The 15,234-nt window shown below is 39.0% G+C and overlaps 1 protein-coding gene across 1 annotated transcript in view; it reads right to left on the reverse strand.

Moving 5' to 3' along the window:
* pknox2 (pbx/knotted 1 homeobox 2) overlaps positions 1-15,040 on the reverse strand; it is a 134,609-nt gene extending 119,569 nt beyond the window's left edge. Inside the window, exon 1 of the mRNA XM_017691334.2 lies at positions 15,018-15,040. The gene's annotated coding sequence lies outside the window, so the exon portion shown is untranslated. The remainder of the gene's footprint in view (positions 1-15,017) is intronic.
* Between the last annotated feature and the right edge of the window lie 194 nt (positions 15,041-15,234).

Raw genomic sequence — 15,234 nt, forward strand, 5'->3', positions numbered from 1 at the left:
ATCTACTCCTTGCCCCCCAACAGTGATAATGTAATGCAGCAATGGCTACAAAATACAGATATTCATTTTCATAGACATAACGTTGTTGCTTTTTTTAAGCTTCTGCTTTAGTCAGCTAGTGAGAAAGAAAATGGAAAAAAAAAACATTTCACACCGTCTGTCCTTAAGTATCAACAACAAAGCGGCTCCTGTCTTCAGAAGACATCATGGGAGGCGTTTTCTATCTTTAAACTGGAAAATCTCCCTTTTGGGACTATTGTTGCACCACAGTAAGATGCAAATAAGCATGTTTACCAATGTAATGGCTATGTTGTTTTTTGTGTCTGTTGTTTATTTAAGATTTAGAAATTTAGCAATTAACTAGTGACCATCATATCAGTCAGTAAAGCATGGTTTAACCTCTTATTCTCCAGGCTATATTTTGGTTTGTCCATCTGAATTTACATGACCAAATCATAAGGCAAATTATTCAGTAAGTGCATGAAATAAATGCAAATTTTTACTTGACCTTTTCTAAAAACTCCGCACACTTTAACAGAACATGTGTTTTATAATCTATACATATTGCTATATGCTTACAATTTACTGCTAAAAGCCAAAAATCTTAGATGCTCTTTGTATTATTTTATAAAAATCTTTTTTAAAGAGCAGGTCACTGAATAGACACCATCTGTTCATAGTTTATAGCTCAGATTTGTGGACTTTCAGTAGAAAAAAAGTTCAGCTTCTTTGGTTATAAGGGTATAAAATGACATCACTATCTATTTGACTGGAAAGCCTCATATGACACCCACCTTTTGAATGTAGCTTATGAAATATGTTATGAAGAATATGATGAAGAGTGTTTTGGAAAGCTATTGGAGTATACAATAAAATCTAAAACCACATAAATAACTGCCCTCTTTCTTACTACCAAGCTATTTGTTTGGTCATTTACTCGGACGGTGTGCAAAAGTACCTACAATGCTCTGCAATCACACATGTCCACCTATAGAAGAGCATGTCATGAACTGAAGAGGCCAGGCTTAAGAGGACAGTGAGGAATTCCCCTGCAGTGTCTCAATTCATGTTGACCTTTCACCCTGTTTTTCCCAGCCTCGTTTCAGAGCAGGAAGTTAAAGGTTAACCCTTTCCCCGCCACTCAGGCCAGCTGTGATTTTGGCTTCGAGAGCGAGGCATCTTCAGCAAAAGGCTGAAAGCCGAGAGGCGAGGTGTGATTGACCGGATTGAATGTCCGTGACTGTTTATAAATACCACCGGCGTGTGGAGCCAGCACCATTTCAGCAAGTCCTCCTCACCACACCACACTGCCCCTGACAAAGGTTAACTGACAGCAGAGCTTGAAATATTTGTCCAAACCTGACGGGACAGACTGCTCATGGATTTGGACATCATTTTCCAAATATGAGCCTGCGTTGAGTCAGTTTCCAGTTTCCCACAAGACTCACAGCCTACCTCCCATTTTTGACACAGCTTTTATGTGTATTTTCCTGTGCTTTACATTGTCTCCTTATTCTTCCTCCCTTCTTTCAGTTGCTTGTAATGTTTTTAAGTCCTGCATGCTGGGATGACTCATGTTGACAGAATTGAGCAAGCACACCAATAAGAGTCTATGAGAAAGACCCCTAAATTGTAAGTTACTGTGGAATATTATGGAATCTATTGACCATAATTACTGTCATTACATGCTTACAAATCCAACGCTAAAGGTTTTTAATACACCACTTTGGATGATGATGGACCAGTTTGGGTCAGCTTTGCACTGAGCTTGATTAAACCTCTGACCAAAAGTTCCACACTAACGAACCACTGGGCGTTGATTAGTCAACAAATCATTGGGCGTCACTCACCAATAACATCCTATAAGTTTATTCTTACATTTGTTATTAAGAAAGGTCCTCAGTATAACTCTACATCAGATTCATGACGTGTTCTTAAACCACAGAACTGTTCACACCTTTGTGCTCTTGAGTGTGTGTAGATTCTGTTCTTACCTGAGAGCAAATCCCAAATAAGAAAACATGTGCAAATGTCAGAGTCTTAGTGAAAACTGCATTCGGTTTTTTAAGAATACATTTCTGCACCAAGAGTTCTCGCCCATAGTAACGTTCAGCTCACATCACCCCATTCTCTCTCAGCTTCACTGGCTACCAGTTCTATCCCATTTCAAAGCTCTGCATAACCTTGCTCCCCTCTACACCACAGAGAACCTCTGAAGTCTTACACTCCCTCCCACTCTCGCGGGTCTTCTTGTTATAACCTATTTGCTGCTCCACGCCTTTCCACCTTGGGAGGTAGGTCCTTCAGCGTCATTGGCGCCCAAACTCTGGAACTCTCTTCCTCAGTCTCTCAGTGACTGCTCTTCTTTCTCTACTTAAAATCTGATTAAAAGACTCTCTTCTTTCTTTTTCATGAGCATTTCCCTTCGTCCTTTACTGCTTAGTCTTAGCTTCCTTCTTTATGTAGTATGTTAAAGACCATGTTCAGAGTGTGCATTACAACTTCTTCTAATTGTCTTTACAATTTTGTGTGTGTGTGTGTGTGTGTTACATCCATGTTTTCCATGTTGTACCCAGGGTCATTTCTTGCTATAAGTGGTACAAACAGTTGCTTAGAGTCTTCTAAGCCACCAGTGGACCCCGAGTATGGACTTTTAAAAATGTATTCAATATTCTTTGTAGAAAAACAGAGTCCAGAGAATTAATGGAAATTAATTAGCTAGTAATTCTCGATCTATTATTGCATACAAAAGAATATGACTGTATTTCCTCATCCTCCCTTCCCTCCCCAGAAAGATATTGTTTTGGGCCCTCAAATGTTTAAAAACATCCCTGGTTGTACCCATTTACCTGCATGACTGATGCTTGTGAACAATGTATTGATTAAAGCACAGCAATGCTTAAATTTAGACAGAAACTTCCTACATGGTTTAAAGCTTTACTTGCAGAAATATAAATCTAATATTGATCTAGAATTCACTTGTAAAAAAATTAAAAAAATAAACAAGTAAATAAATAGGCAGGGATACAAAGTGTCATTGATGGAATGATAATACCCTAGAAGTATTAGAGAGCACACACACTCGCTCATTAGAGTCAGAAACTTCAGCTAACACAAAGTTGTTTTCACTAATTACTAGAGTGCCACTAACTCCCCCTTGTGGACAATCTTGTTAAACGTGAATGAGTGAGTGAGTGAGTTACAAACCAAGTTCATTTCAGGGAATTCTTCACATCTAAAACGAATGTCTTCAAGAGCATTATGGTTGACTCATTGACTCAGATCACCACACATAAAAGAATCAAAAGGCAGGTGTACGCCATCTCCAGTGGCACCAACACCTTCTAACCATAAACCCTCTCTTCTTTTCCAACAGCACTGAAACAATTTGACCCAGGCCAACCATGAGGCCTCGCTGGCTCAGCTCAAGCTCGCTGGCTGGCAAAGCAGACCCTCACTCTCTTCTGTCACTGTCCCCATGTCATCCTAGCCAGGCCGTGGCAGAGGGCCACATCCACATTTACCCGAGCTCTGGGCCTGCAGCTGTTTATTTTTCACTTTTAGCCTGGAGCTGTCATCAGAGCTTTCTGAAGGGCAGCGTTATAAAGTTATACTCAAGAGTATAGGAATGCTTTCCAGGCTGCCATGGGCTTTGAATGCCTGGTGGTCAGTTGATTCTCACATTCAACCATGCCAAGAACGCTCTATTGCTTACTGCTGATCTACCATTAATAAACACATATATTTCAAAACTATCGATTGTTAATGCTCATGATAGCCTGAGAACTACATTCTTAAAAATAAAGGTGATAAAGTGGGTTTTTGGAGTGACTGCACAGAAGAACCACTTTTGACGCCTTACAGAACTTTTCAACAGATGCTTCTACAAAGCAGTGGTTCCCAAACTAGCCCTCAGAAACTCCCGGATGGTCCACATATTTGCTTCATCTGAGGGTCCCTGAGGACCAGCTAAAGAACTGCTTTAAAGAACTATTTTTGTAAATGAGATGTGTGAAGAGTGTTTTTAAACTTTAAAGAACAGCCACAAAATTTAAAGGCCCTAAATCACTGAAATGTTTTATTCAGACATATATCACATTAACCATTTGGGATTTTTTTAAGCACTCTTGACAAAATTGGTACCACAAAGGTTTCGTTGAGTGATGCCATAGCAGAACCACTTTTGGGTCCCTTGAGATCGATGATTGAAATAGAAATTTGTAGTTTGAAGTTTTTCTTAGAACCAATGTGTAATCCAAGAACCATTATAGTATCCATTTTACATTTGATAACAGGTAGTATAATCATCACAGCACACTCACACTCAGAAAGGTCCCCAAAAGAGTTCAATACACATCGTCATAGAAGAACCATTTTTGGTTTCCAAAAGATCCTTTTAAATGATGCTTCTTCAAAAAACTGTTTTCTTTTAAATGAAACATATAGAGTGTAAATAACCTTTTTGATGCCTAAATAACCTCTCGGTTGTGTAAGGTTCTAGAAGGAACGCGAAAATTGCTGTAGAACCTTTACATTATGTGAAAATAATACTTTAAACCACTTACAAGGTTCTTCAAACTCACAAATTTCTATTTTAATGATGTTGTTAAGGGAAACAAAGTAGTTCTTCTATGGTATTCTGCACAGAACCCTTTGTGATACCTTCTTTTAGAATGCTTATAAAAGTATACTATATAGTATACAAGTATTATAAGCATATAGTTTATATAGTATATAGCATATTATATGGTATACAAGTATATTATATGCATTAAAATGATCTTTAAAGGAACCATGTGTAAGAATTTTGGTTTCAAAATTAACTAAAATTTCAAAATTAACTAAAAATATCAACAGAACGTGAAGATGTAACCGTTTTGAAGTTATGTCAAAGACGTCTGTGTATCGTGTTGCAGAGATTTCTACTGAGTTACCATGCTAAACTGTAAGCCCTGGTCCATCCCATTTTGTAATATCATTATGTTCCTCAAGAGGTGATACTGAGTCATTGTATCGTTGAGTCGGCTGTTAGAAAAATAAATAAGAGATAACCTTGGTGTTGCTTTCCACCACTGGACACAGCTCTTAGTGAGTTAATGATGAAGTTTGATGCAATGTTTCTTCTAGACTGGTAAGTAAACATGAGAAGGAGTGAAGAGGGAACGACTGTGTGGAGTATGAATTCGACAAGGTGCATCGTCTCACATATGGCTCCTTTAAAAAAATAAATCAAAAGTGGTTTTGGATCCATTTGTCACCTTTATTTTTATGAGTGCGTGAGCACATAATTTATGATATAATTAATATATTATTCACTGTACATTGTATTGCTGTTGGCTAAGAGTCTATGAGACCAACAGTGGAACTCTGAAGAGAAGTCTGCTGGAAACCTTTTTGTAACCATAATTAATATATCCTGAAATCAGTCTCTTTTGAAGGATCTGAACTGATTTGAAAAAGTTGAAATAATGAAAGCTGAAACATACAAAATTTGAACTGTCAATCCGTACACATATTTTGGCCAGTGGGCAGCATTTCTCGCTGACCACACCAAGCTATAAACTGAAAAACTAGCCTCCTTATCAAATTACTGAAGACGCCTTGGTCAGATGTTGCTGGCCATCCGACCTCTAACTCGTTCTGTTTAAGACAAACGGCTCTTGGAACTCTGTGAAAGCCAGTCCTGTGATTATAGAATTAAAGAAACATCAAAATCTGGCACACGGTGCTGAGTTTTCTGCTCCAGAATTTTATGAATAAAAGATGGGTTTCATGTTGTAAAAACTTTCCTCAACAAAAGCCCCAGAACGCATACTGCACGCATCTGCAATCTTATTGTTTACATCTCCACTTGAAAGGAAACAGCTCGAAGCCTTGAGGCCCATCAAATCCGACCAAAGCAAGAGAGAGAGAAATGTGGGGCAGCTTGCCCTGGAAATCCATTAGAAAACCAAAAGTATGTTGTCGAGGCCTCAAATAGAACCACTTCTTAAATCAGAAGCGACATGAGGTTTTCCCTAAAATGTCTGCACATACTGAGAAAGCCTAACTGAGCCCAGTTGGCAATGACCCTTTCAGTGTGTGTGTGTGTCTGTGTGTGTGTGTGTTTGGGTGAGTGTGAGCAGATTTGAGAACCAAGCTGTCCTTTGGAGTAAACTTGGCTTGTTAAAATGTAAATTACTAGAAACATGTTGTTTCTTTTTCCTAATTTGATGCACAACAAGCGATAACATCAAATGCTAACACATTAACACGTCAACACGACAAAACAGAGGCATGCAATAACCTAACTTAATCAAAATGCCACGCTTCTGTATAAACTGCAGTCAATTGAGAATGTAAATTGCAAACCATGTAAACCAATGAAATTCACTGGGAATAGGGATTTATAAAGATATTTTCATTATTTTTTTTTGTAGTAGTAGTAGTAGCAACATTTAATATATCTAGGACCGTTTTCATTTGTGCCAGAGGGGGCGACAAAGCCTTATAGCATTTTTCACACTGAGTCACATTATGTACACATTAAAGCTGCACTATGTCAGCTTTTTTGTTAAACCTGAAAGAGGGAAGAATACAGAGTGAGGAGAAAAAAAACAAAAACATTACAATATGTTGTCTGTTCACAGCTATAAGTCAGCTTAAAAAGCCTGAAATAATCATTTAAAAGTCAAAGGTGACTGGATGGATTTCATGGGAGGTTTTCAAACCATGTCATGCATCTTTATAAATTAACGTCACATGCGCAGACGCCAAAGGAAGGTCAGGCTAGACGTTTAGGTCTCAAATGCAAAGTCAACATTACACTGATGAAGATATGATCCATCAGATTCCTAGATTGTGGGGGTCCAAAGCAAAACTAATGATACAAAATGTTCCTCCACATGTTGTTTGTAAATACCCATTTCCACCAGAGAGGTCTCCAAATCCCCAAGAGTTACATAGTGCTGCTTTAACAGTGTCTTTCACATCAGAGCTCACGGCTATTCATGGTTTATTCGCCTATTTTTAATACCCTCCACTGAAGCAGAGCTTCAAGCTCCACCACACATACAGTGCCTGTTTTGTAGAGTTTTAGATCTTGTTAGAGTCATGTGGTGACTTTTTTTTTTTTTTTAACAGAATGGGCCGTTAACCAGTGCCTTTGCGTCATAATGGTTGAAAGAGAAATGATAAGGTTATCATTGTTACTACTCAACGGACCAATATTCTTCATCTTCTTCATATGTCTGCTTCATAATAAAGCACATTGTAGCATTCCACTGTATTAAACACTGCATTCGCTTTATCAGTAAAAACATTAAGAACACAAAAACTGTATCTGATGCCATTTTTCCTTTGTAGCAGCACACATACAACAAACAAGCTACCAAAAAAGAAAGAAAGATTGAAAATGATAAATTCGACTTTGCAATTTCAGGGCCAATGTTGATAAGTGTTGATAAATCAAGACGTGCTCCCAGCCTTACAATGAAGTGCTATTTGTGTTAGTACAAATGCCCAAAAAGTACAATGATGGCCTGCTATGTTCTCAGTTTGGCAAAAACATTGCCAATAATGACAGACGTTTTTGGCATGGGTGCAACTACAAGGCAAAACTTTATATGGTTGGGAACCTAAATAGAGTCACTTTCTCTTTATGATAAGAAAACATATAACATGTAACATGTACTATGAGAATAATATGAAGAAAAACTAATGAAAAATAAGACAGAGAAGAGGTGTTTTACCCTAAAAACATAAAGATTCCGGCCGCTTACTACAATATTTGCATTATTTAAGACTGAGAGTTTCTGTTGTTTGTTTGACTTTTAAAAATTGTGACATAACAAAGTGACAATCAATAAAACACTGTTTAACTAAAACTGCAGTCATATATTAAACACCTCGACTAACGACATTGTAACGACACTCTAACCTCTACCCTCTATAGGCACTCATGGCTTTTTTTAGTGTATATTTCTACTTTGGAGGGGAAAAAAAAACACAAAATGTGAAATGACTTTTGCACAGGCCATTTTTTCCACTATGTTAAATTCAGCACATCACGGCTGTATAAAAGTATATTAAAATCTAAAATTAAAGTGTAAAATTATGTGGGCTGATAATATCTGTTATTGTCATTTTTGACCCCTTAAAATCGCTGTTTTCATATTGGCCACGCCCTAATTAGCACATTACTTATGCTTACTGTGCTCCACAAATGATCTGCTATAATTAATGCACAGAAACGTCCTTCTTCCATATAATACACTGATGGAAAAACTGCCTCATGTTTAAGACACATTTCCTATTAGCCGCATTAAAACTGCACTGAAAAAGGATGTAGCGTCTATATTGGATGAACACATAGAGCTGGAAACTAATCAAAAGGGAAAGGTGCACATTTTAGTTCTCAGCTCTACTCAGACATAAAGCTCTGTTCTGTGCGATTTAAGCCATCTTCCTCATTCGACTCAGTTGCTAAGTTATGCTGCTCGGATAAAAATATCTTTCATGTTGCAGTTCTTGAATGCATCATTTGGGTGCACCAAGTTTTCTTGCAGGCAGAAACGAACAACAAAAGAGAACAAAGTTTTCCGAAGCGCAGAAATAGGCAACAAAAGTGTAGGACAGTACACGGAATGGGATCATTGACTACCTGCTTATGAACCACAGAGCTCAGAGGTCATTTGTGCTAAGTCTGTCAGCGATTCCTACAAAATCTGCCATGCCAAATCCTGGGCACGAGGTCCAAAGCAAGGTAGAGTCAGACTTTTTTCAAACGCTGGACTTCACGCATGCTGTAAATCGTATATTATGTCAAAGCCAGAGGAAAGCCACGGGCTTTACGGTCATCCAGAGGCCAGGCAGCCCTGATGCTTTATATCAGAGGGATAAAGCACCGCTCCTTAAAGTATTTTTGGGAATAACAGGGCAATAAAAGAGGGGAAAAACACACCGCTTAGCAAATAAAATGCACATCCACTTAGCTGGACTGATATACAGTAATGGTGCTCTTAAAGGAAGCAATTGGGAGCTCATTCAAGAGTCACTTACGTTCTTTATAAGAAAACACATTCCAGTGCATTAACACAGGGAAAGAATTCCATCCAGGCTGTTAAGTGATGCTTCCTTGGATTAATGTTATTATGAAGCATTCAGCGAGCAATCAATGCCTTTAAATGGCTCTCTGGCTTTAAAAAAACAAAGATGGAGAAGATGTCTGGGCTGCGCACAGAGAACAACAAAAGATGCTCAAAGAGAAGATCCGCAGGGAGGAAAGTCTGATATAACCCTACGTCTGAGGGCTAAAAGAAATCAGGCCGTCCAAATCAACGGCAATCCATGTCAGAAGACAGAAGACCAGTGAACAGGAAGGAAACTCAGGATAGACAGACTTTCTGAAAGATGACATTCACGCAGGCCTGAGACAGACGGCATTCATACTCAAGATGCGTTTTACAGCAATAGATGGAAATTCGGGCCAGTCCAGTTCAAACAGACGTCAGCATTTTAAACCGGCTTCATGAGAAACAGACTTCAAAAGAGCTTCTCATGGGTAACCTAAACCCAGGTTCCAGTAAGTGGATTATTACTTCAATTAAATATTGACACAACTACAGCTGGAGTAAAGGTACAGAAATACCAGGTCACAAAATAGATTTAAAGGGAATTTTTTGTATAAGTAAATGTAAAAAAGACAAACAGATTTGTTCCGAGTGGTTTGATATGAAATGCACACTTACCATGTCAGAATTGCGTCCAATGACAGTGATAGAAGACGCTGTCCAAAGCATGCACTGCCTACAAAGCTATCTCAACGCTACCTCACAGATTTTTTTTTTTTTACATAAAATGGTTAATAATAAGCATTTTTCTTCAAGTTTTGGCCTTAAACTTCTATTCATGACACATGCAGGGCAATATAAATAATATAAATTTTCAACATTACATATACAAAGTCAGAAGACGTGTTTATCGCTGTTGTCTGAACAAAACCTCGTATCTTCATTTTTGTCATTTTTCAGTTTTTGACACAATTTGAACTAAAAAAAATGGCCCAAAATTGCATGGAAAAAAAATCTGGTTCCATTGACTTGCATTAAAAATAAAGTAGGTTTTTTCCTTCTCCTGTAAAGTTACCACTTTGAAGATACAAGGATTTGTTCCGACAACAGCCACATATATTTGTCATTTTGGATGGAAATCAAAAGACGACTGCTTTATAGACGTGCAACCCATAATTCCTATCACTATAAAGAAATCAGAGATGGCAACTTTCTTTGCGAAGCATCATTTCACAGCAAATCACTCTGGATGAGTTTGTTTACAATGACTGAATTTTCATTTTTCATTTTTAAAGATTGGTAGAGTTCCCCTTTACATATTGAGTAACTTAGAAAACTGCAGTGGAACTACATCCAGCATCTATCAGTACAGCAAGTGAGGTTTATTCTTCTCGCACCGTTGTTCTCTTGTTGATGCAGGAAAATAAAATGATAAACCTCAAAAATCACAGGCATGACCAACCACAAAGCCACGCAGATGTAAAATGTAACCGAGTAAAAGTCGAGTCCTTTCCTCACCCGAGTATAAATGAAAGCATGAACATCTGAGAATACCCCAAACACTATAAACTCATCAAAAGGTATCAAAAGTACATGGAACTATGTGCTACCCACCTCTGCTCATGGGATTATCATATAGAAGAGAGAAACAGAAGAAACACCAGTCTCCTGCCCGTCTCCATACTGCACAAATGTTAGAAATGTGTAGAATATGTGAGACTTACTCTCCACACATCCCATCTAATTGAGAAAATGTTCACCAGAACCTGCTCCTCGAAGTCTTCCTTCAAAGTCTTTCATACCCTGAGCTATTTTTTAAATGGAAACTGTGAAGTTATAATATTCACATGTATATTTATGTATTTTGAGGGGGAACAAAAAAAAAGATGGTCTTGGGTGGTATTTTCTGCCCTTTGATCTCCAGATGAATTTGAATCAAATATTTTTAACCTTCGCCTGCTCAGCAACTGCTGAAGAGTATAATAAATTCAGGATTCGCAGGCAGGGCCTGTTTCTCTCAGCAAGGCGGTGTTCATTTATTAGGATTAGCAGCATTCCACCAGAGATAAGAACAAAGGCGCTCTGACGTTTACAGCCTTGTTAAAGGTTTTTAAATTCAGAATTGATAATAAGCCCTCGCTAATTTGAATCTGCTTTTGATCTTTATGTAGTAATTATTTCTTCCTCATAAATGAGGTTTTATGCTATTTGCATCTGGAAAATATTATTATTATTATTATTATTATTATTATTATTATTATTATTATTATTATCAGTACTTTTTTGTGTTTGCATATACTAGCACTATAATTATTATTTATAAGGCTCAAACTCTGATAAAGTCATTGAAAAGCCTGTCTGTCTGTAATAGTGCCTGCTCCAGCTGTTAAACTTGATCTTGCTATTTCTATTAGCCCTGCATTACAAACACACTGAAACAATTCTGCTGTTGTCTTTCACGGACGCCATAAATAATATCCCCTTGTACTTCTAATGCATTTTCATGGCATATCGTCCTTTCGTCCCTGTACACACAGGGGACAGCGCAGGCGGCACGGCCTGTGATGTGAGCAGTATAGGTGATCGTTAAATACCTCCAGCCACCGGTTCCTGAAGCATAAATCAGGCAAATCTGCCTGTATCTCCAGCGCCCCTGGGGAGGAACCGGACTGTTATGCCAAGCAGCCGAGAGGCTGAGTGAGGAAAAGGGAGGGAAAGTAAGGCGAGGTCGTTTGGACACACAGCAATAGCAGGCATGCGCTCCTCAGAGACCAATTGGGATCAGCAGGGCTTAGTGGACCGGGCCAATACCAGCCCAGCGCTGCCTCCATGCATCAGAATCACCTGGAGGTGTGCTATAAGGTAGAGCCATGTGCAAATCCTCACATCCACTCACAAACTCACATAAGACCTTGGCTGTCTAAACCACAACACCCATAAGACTGCAGGCTGATGAATAATTCTGGTTTGATGTTTCCCTTTTTTCCTCAAAATTCATATAGAAACCCGCAAAATGATGAAACATCGCCTATGAAGTTCCATAAAATAAGCTATTAGTCCTACAGATGCTAAAAGATCCAGGCAATATGAGTAGAAAATAAAGCATTCGGATAGAGAGGCGTCAACAAGAAAATGACAGACACTAAGGCCGAGCTCAATTTTCTAAATAGCTTTATGGCCGTGCATAAGTGCGCAAATTGGTTTATAACATATGCTGTTTCCACTCTGTTTACGGCCCTCATCAAGGCAAGACCGAATCAGTTTATTAGTGATTAGAGCGAAAAGCTGCAGGACTGAACGAATTGCACCTCAGCCTGCAATTTGCTCCTGACTCAGGCAATGAGAATATGCAAATAATCTTGGGTATATATATATATATATATATATATACATATATATATATATATATATATATTTGCAGTTTTGCCCAAGGGTGGCTTGTCCCATGACACGTATCATCAATTAAGATCACAGCGGGGATCTCAGCATTTAAATTGGCACTGAACAGCAACCACCCAGCCCCCCCACCCCCCCAACCACCACCCAAAATATCACAGCCTCACGATAGCCCAAACCACTGAAACACAATACCTGATTACCAGAGGCCTGCCTTTGAGAGGACAAAGGGACATAGAGTCGCACAGACACGCACCCTCTCTCCTTCTCATGGTGAGAAATTCCTCATCCAGCTTTTCTGACAGTCAGAAGGCATGGACCCATGTGTCAGATGCTGAACGGCATGGGAAGACTCTCATGGTTATGTGCGCAATGCAATCTCCACGACAGTAACACAGAATTATGCTTCTTTAATAGCTTTTATAACATCTGTCATGGTTACCAAACACAGGATATCGTCTGGGTTGCAGCTGAAGTACAAAAACATGATGTTAGGACGTGGAAGAGTTGATTTATTTTTTTTCTGTATTTACTGCTGAGTAATACATTGAACCCAACAGCACGGCATAATTTCACACTGAAAACTGCAAGCGGAAATGAAGCTCATGAACTCACAAAACCGTGTCGTCTCAAAACTACACGTATGGCAGTATTTATTAGAATATATTTATATATTATACGTGTTGAGGGTCTTGGAGGGGGGGCAGTCTAAATGTCTTATAATCCAATATAATCAATAAAACGCAAAGGGCCTGAAACATGCTACACATATACATATGTATTGAGTTTATTATATATGAGTTATACATGAGTTTATTATATATATATATATATATATATATATATATATATATATATATATATAAATGCTAACTCATTCATTCTAATGTATTATATATTAAACACTTCAATTATTAAGTCATAAGCACCCTAATCAATCACACGAAAGCCATTTTTTCATTAAGAGGTGTTTTAATGTAGTACAAAGTGTCAAGTTGACCAGAGAACTTTTCTACACCCTTAAAAAGATGGTTCTTTAAAAGGTAGCAAAAGGGAACGGTTCTATTCAGAACCATGAGAACCCATGACGCTATCTAGAATCGTATTGTATATGGTTCTACGTATAACACTTTTGAAAATGGTTCTCTGTCATTCTGCCATTGCTATTACAAACTTGACACTGTAACAACAGAAGAGCCCTTTTAATGCTATTTAGACCCATTTTCAAAAACGTTCTACACAGAACCAAACACAACCCATTCTCCACCAATCTGAAGAACGGTTTCACTGTTAACCATAAAATAGTTCTACGGGGAAGCCCTGGGTTGACCAGAACTATTCCCTTTGCTGAGGAACCCTTGAAGAACCATCTTTTTGAAGAGAGAACTTACAGTACAGGTGGACTTTCACCAGTTTCACTAAAATAAAGTTAAACCCCCTTTTCCACACAGATAGTTCAAAACAAAGGCGTGAAGCCCTTTAGAAGCAATGAATACACGTCCCCAAAGACTAATGAAGAGCAAACAATGAGAAACCATAAGACAAATCAACACAGAAGGAAAAGAAACGTCATTAGAAACTCAACACGCCGTCAAGTCCATTATTACTGTAAATTAGTGAAAAACCGAGCGTATTAAATGTTCAGTTAACACAGAAACAGAAACAGAAACAGCTTCATTGAACTCTTTCGTATGGATTTACTCCACCAACCGTCTCCCTCGTCATGGCGTTATTTACTATCAGTGGCCAAAAAAAAAGTTCACGTTAAAAAGAGCTAAGAAAGAAAAAAAACGAAATAGCGATATTTTCACCATATATTAAACCAAACACAATTAGACTAACAAAGAATAAGCCTTGGGCGAAGGCACCGTAGCCAGAAAACACAAAAATAAGGCAAAGACAGCGATCAACTTTGCGCTAAAACAGTGAGTTAACCTAGCTAACCGACTAGCCCACCGATACTCTTATTCAAAACACTCTCCCAGTGAGACTCGACAGCAAAACATTCGGCGCTTTAGTGACTGGGAGGAAGGAAAAAAAGGACTTAAACAGATAATAAAAGTGTTCTGAATGAAAAAGCCTTCTGCTAGGTGCCACAGTGCGTTAGAAACGACTGCCTCATGCCGCTATCAGTCCAATAGCCTCATGACCAAAGGATTGTTATTGACAGCCCAGCCGCACAGAGAATTACCACATTTCACAAGTCCACACGCTTCAAGGAGCAAAAAAAGCATCCAAGAATCCTAACGCGCCTCCAAATATCGTATCTTCCCCTCGCTTCCCTCTTTCCTCTCTTCCTTCTATCACACTCGTTCTCTCCCTCCTCCCCTCCCTGTCTCCCTCCCTCCTGCTCTCTTCCTCTCTTCTGCTCTCTCTCTCTCTCTCTCTCTCTCTCTCTCTCGCCCCTGCTCTCCCTCATCCATGGCCTGTCTGTATGAATAATGTCCTGCCTTTTGTAATGAGAGGGGGAGAGGGAGAGAGAGAGAGAGAGAGAGAGAGAGAGAGAGAGAGAGAGAAGATGCTGGAGTGTTAGCTTCTGCGGTCTGACATTGAAAATGAATGACAGCTTACCTGAATGCCAATCTTCATCAGACTGACACCAGGCTGACAACACAGCCTATACTCCCCTACACAACTAGTGACGTCTGCCATGTAAGACCCCTCCCACCACCCCCCTCCTCCTTCTCCTCCTCCTTCTCCTCCCTCTCTCTTTCTCTCTCTCTCTCTCTCTCTCTCTCTCTCTGCCTCCCGTACCCCCCTTTCCTGCACCTCCGCGGCTCCTCTCTCG

The sequence above is a fragment of the Pygocentrus nattereri genome, chromosome 18 (genome assembly GCF_015220715.1).
Source record: "Pygocentrus nattereri isolate fPygNat1 chromosome 18, fPygNat1.pri, whole genome shotgun sequence".
Classification (NCBI taxonomy): domain Eukaryota; kingdom Metazoa; phylum Chordata; class Actinopteri; order Characiformes; family Serrasalmidae; genus Pygocentrus; species Pygocentrus nattereri.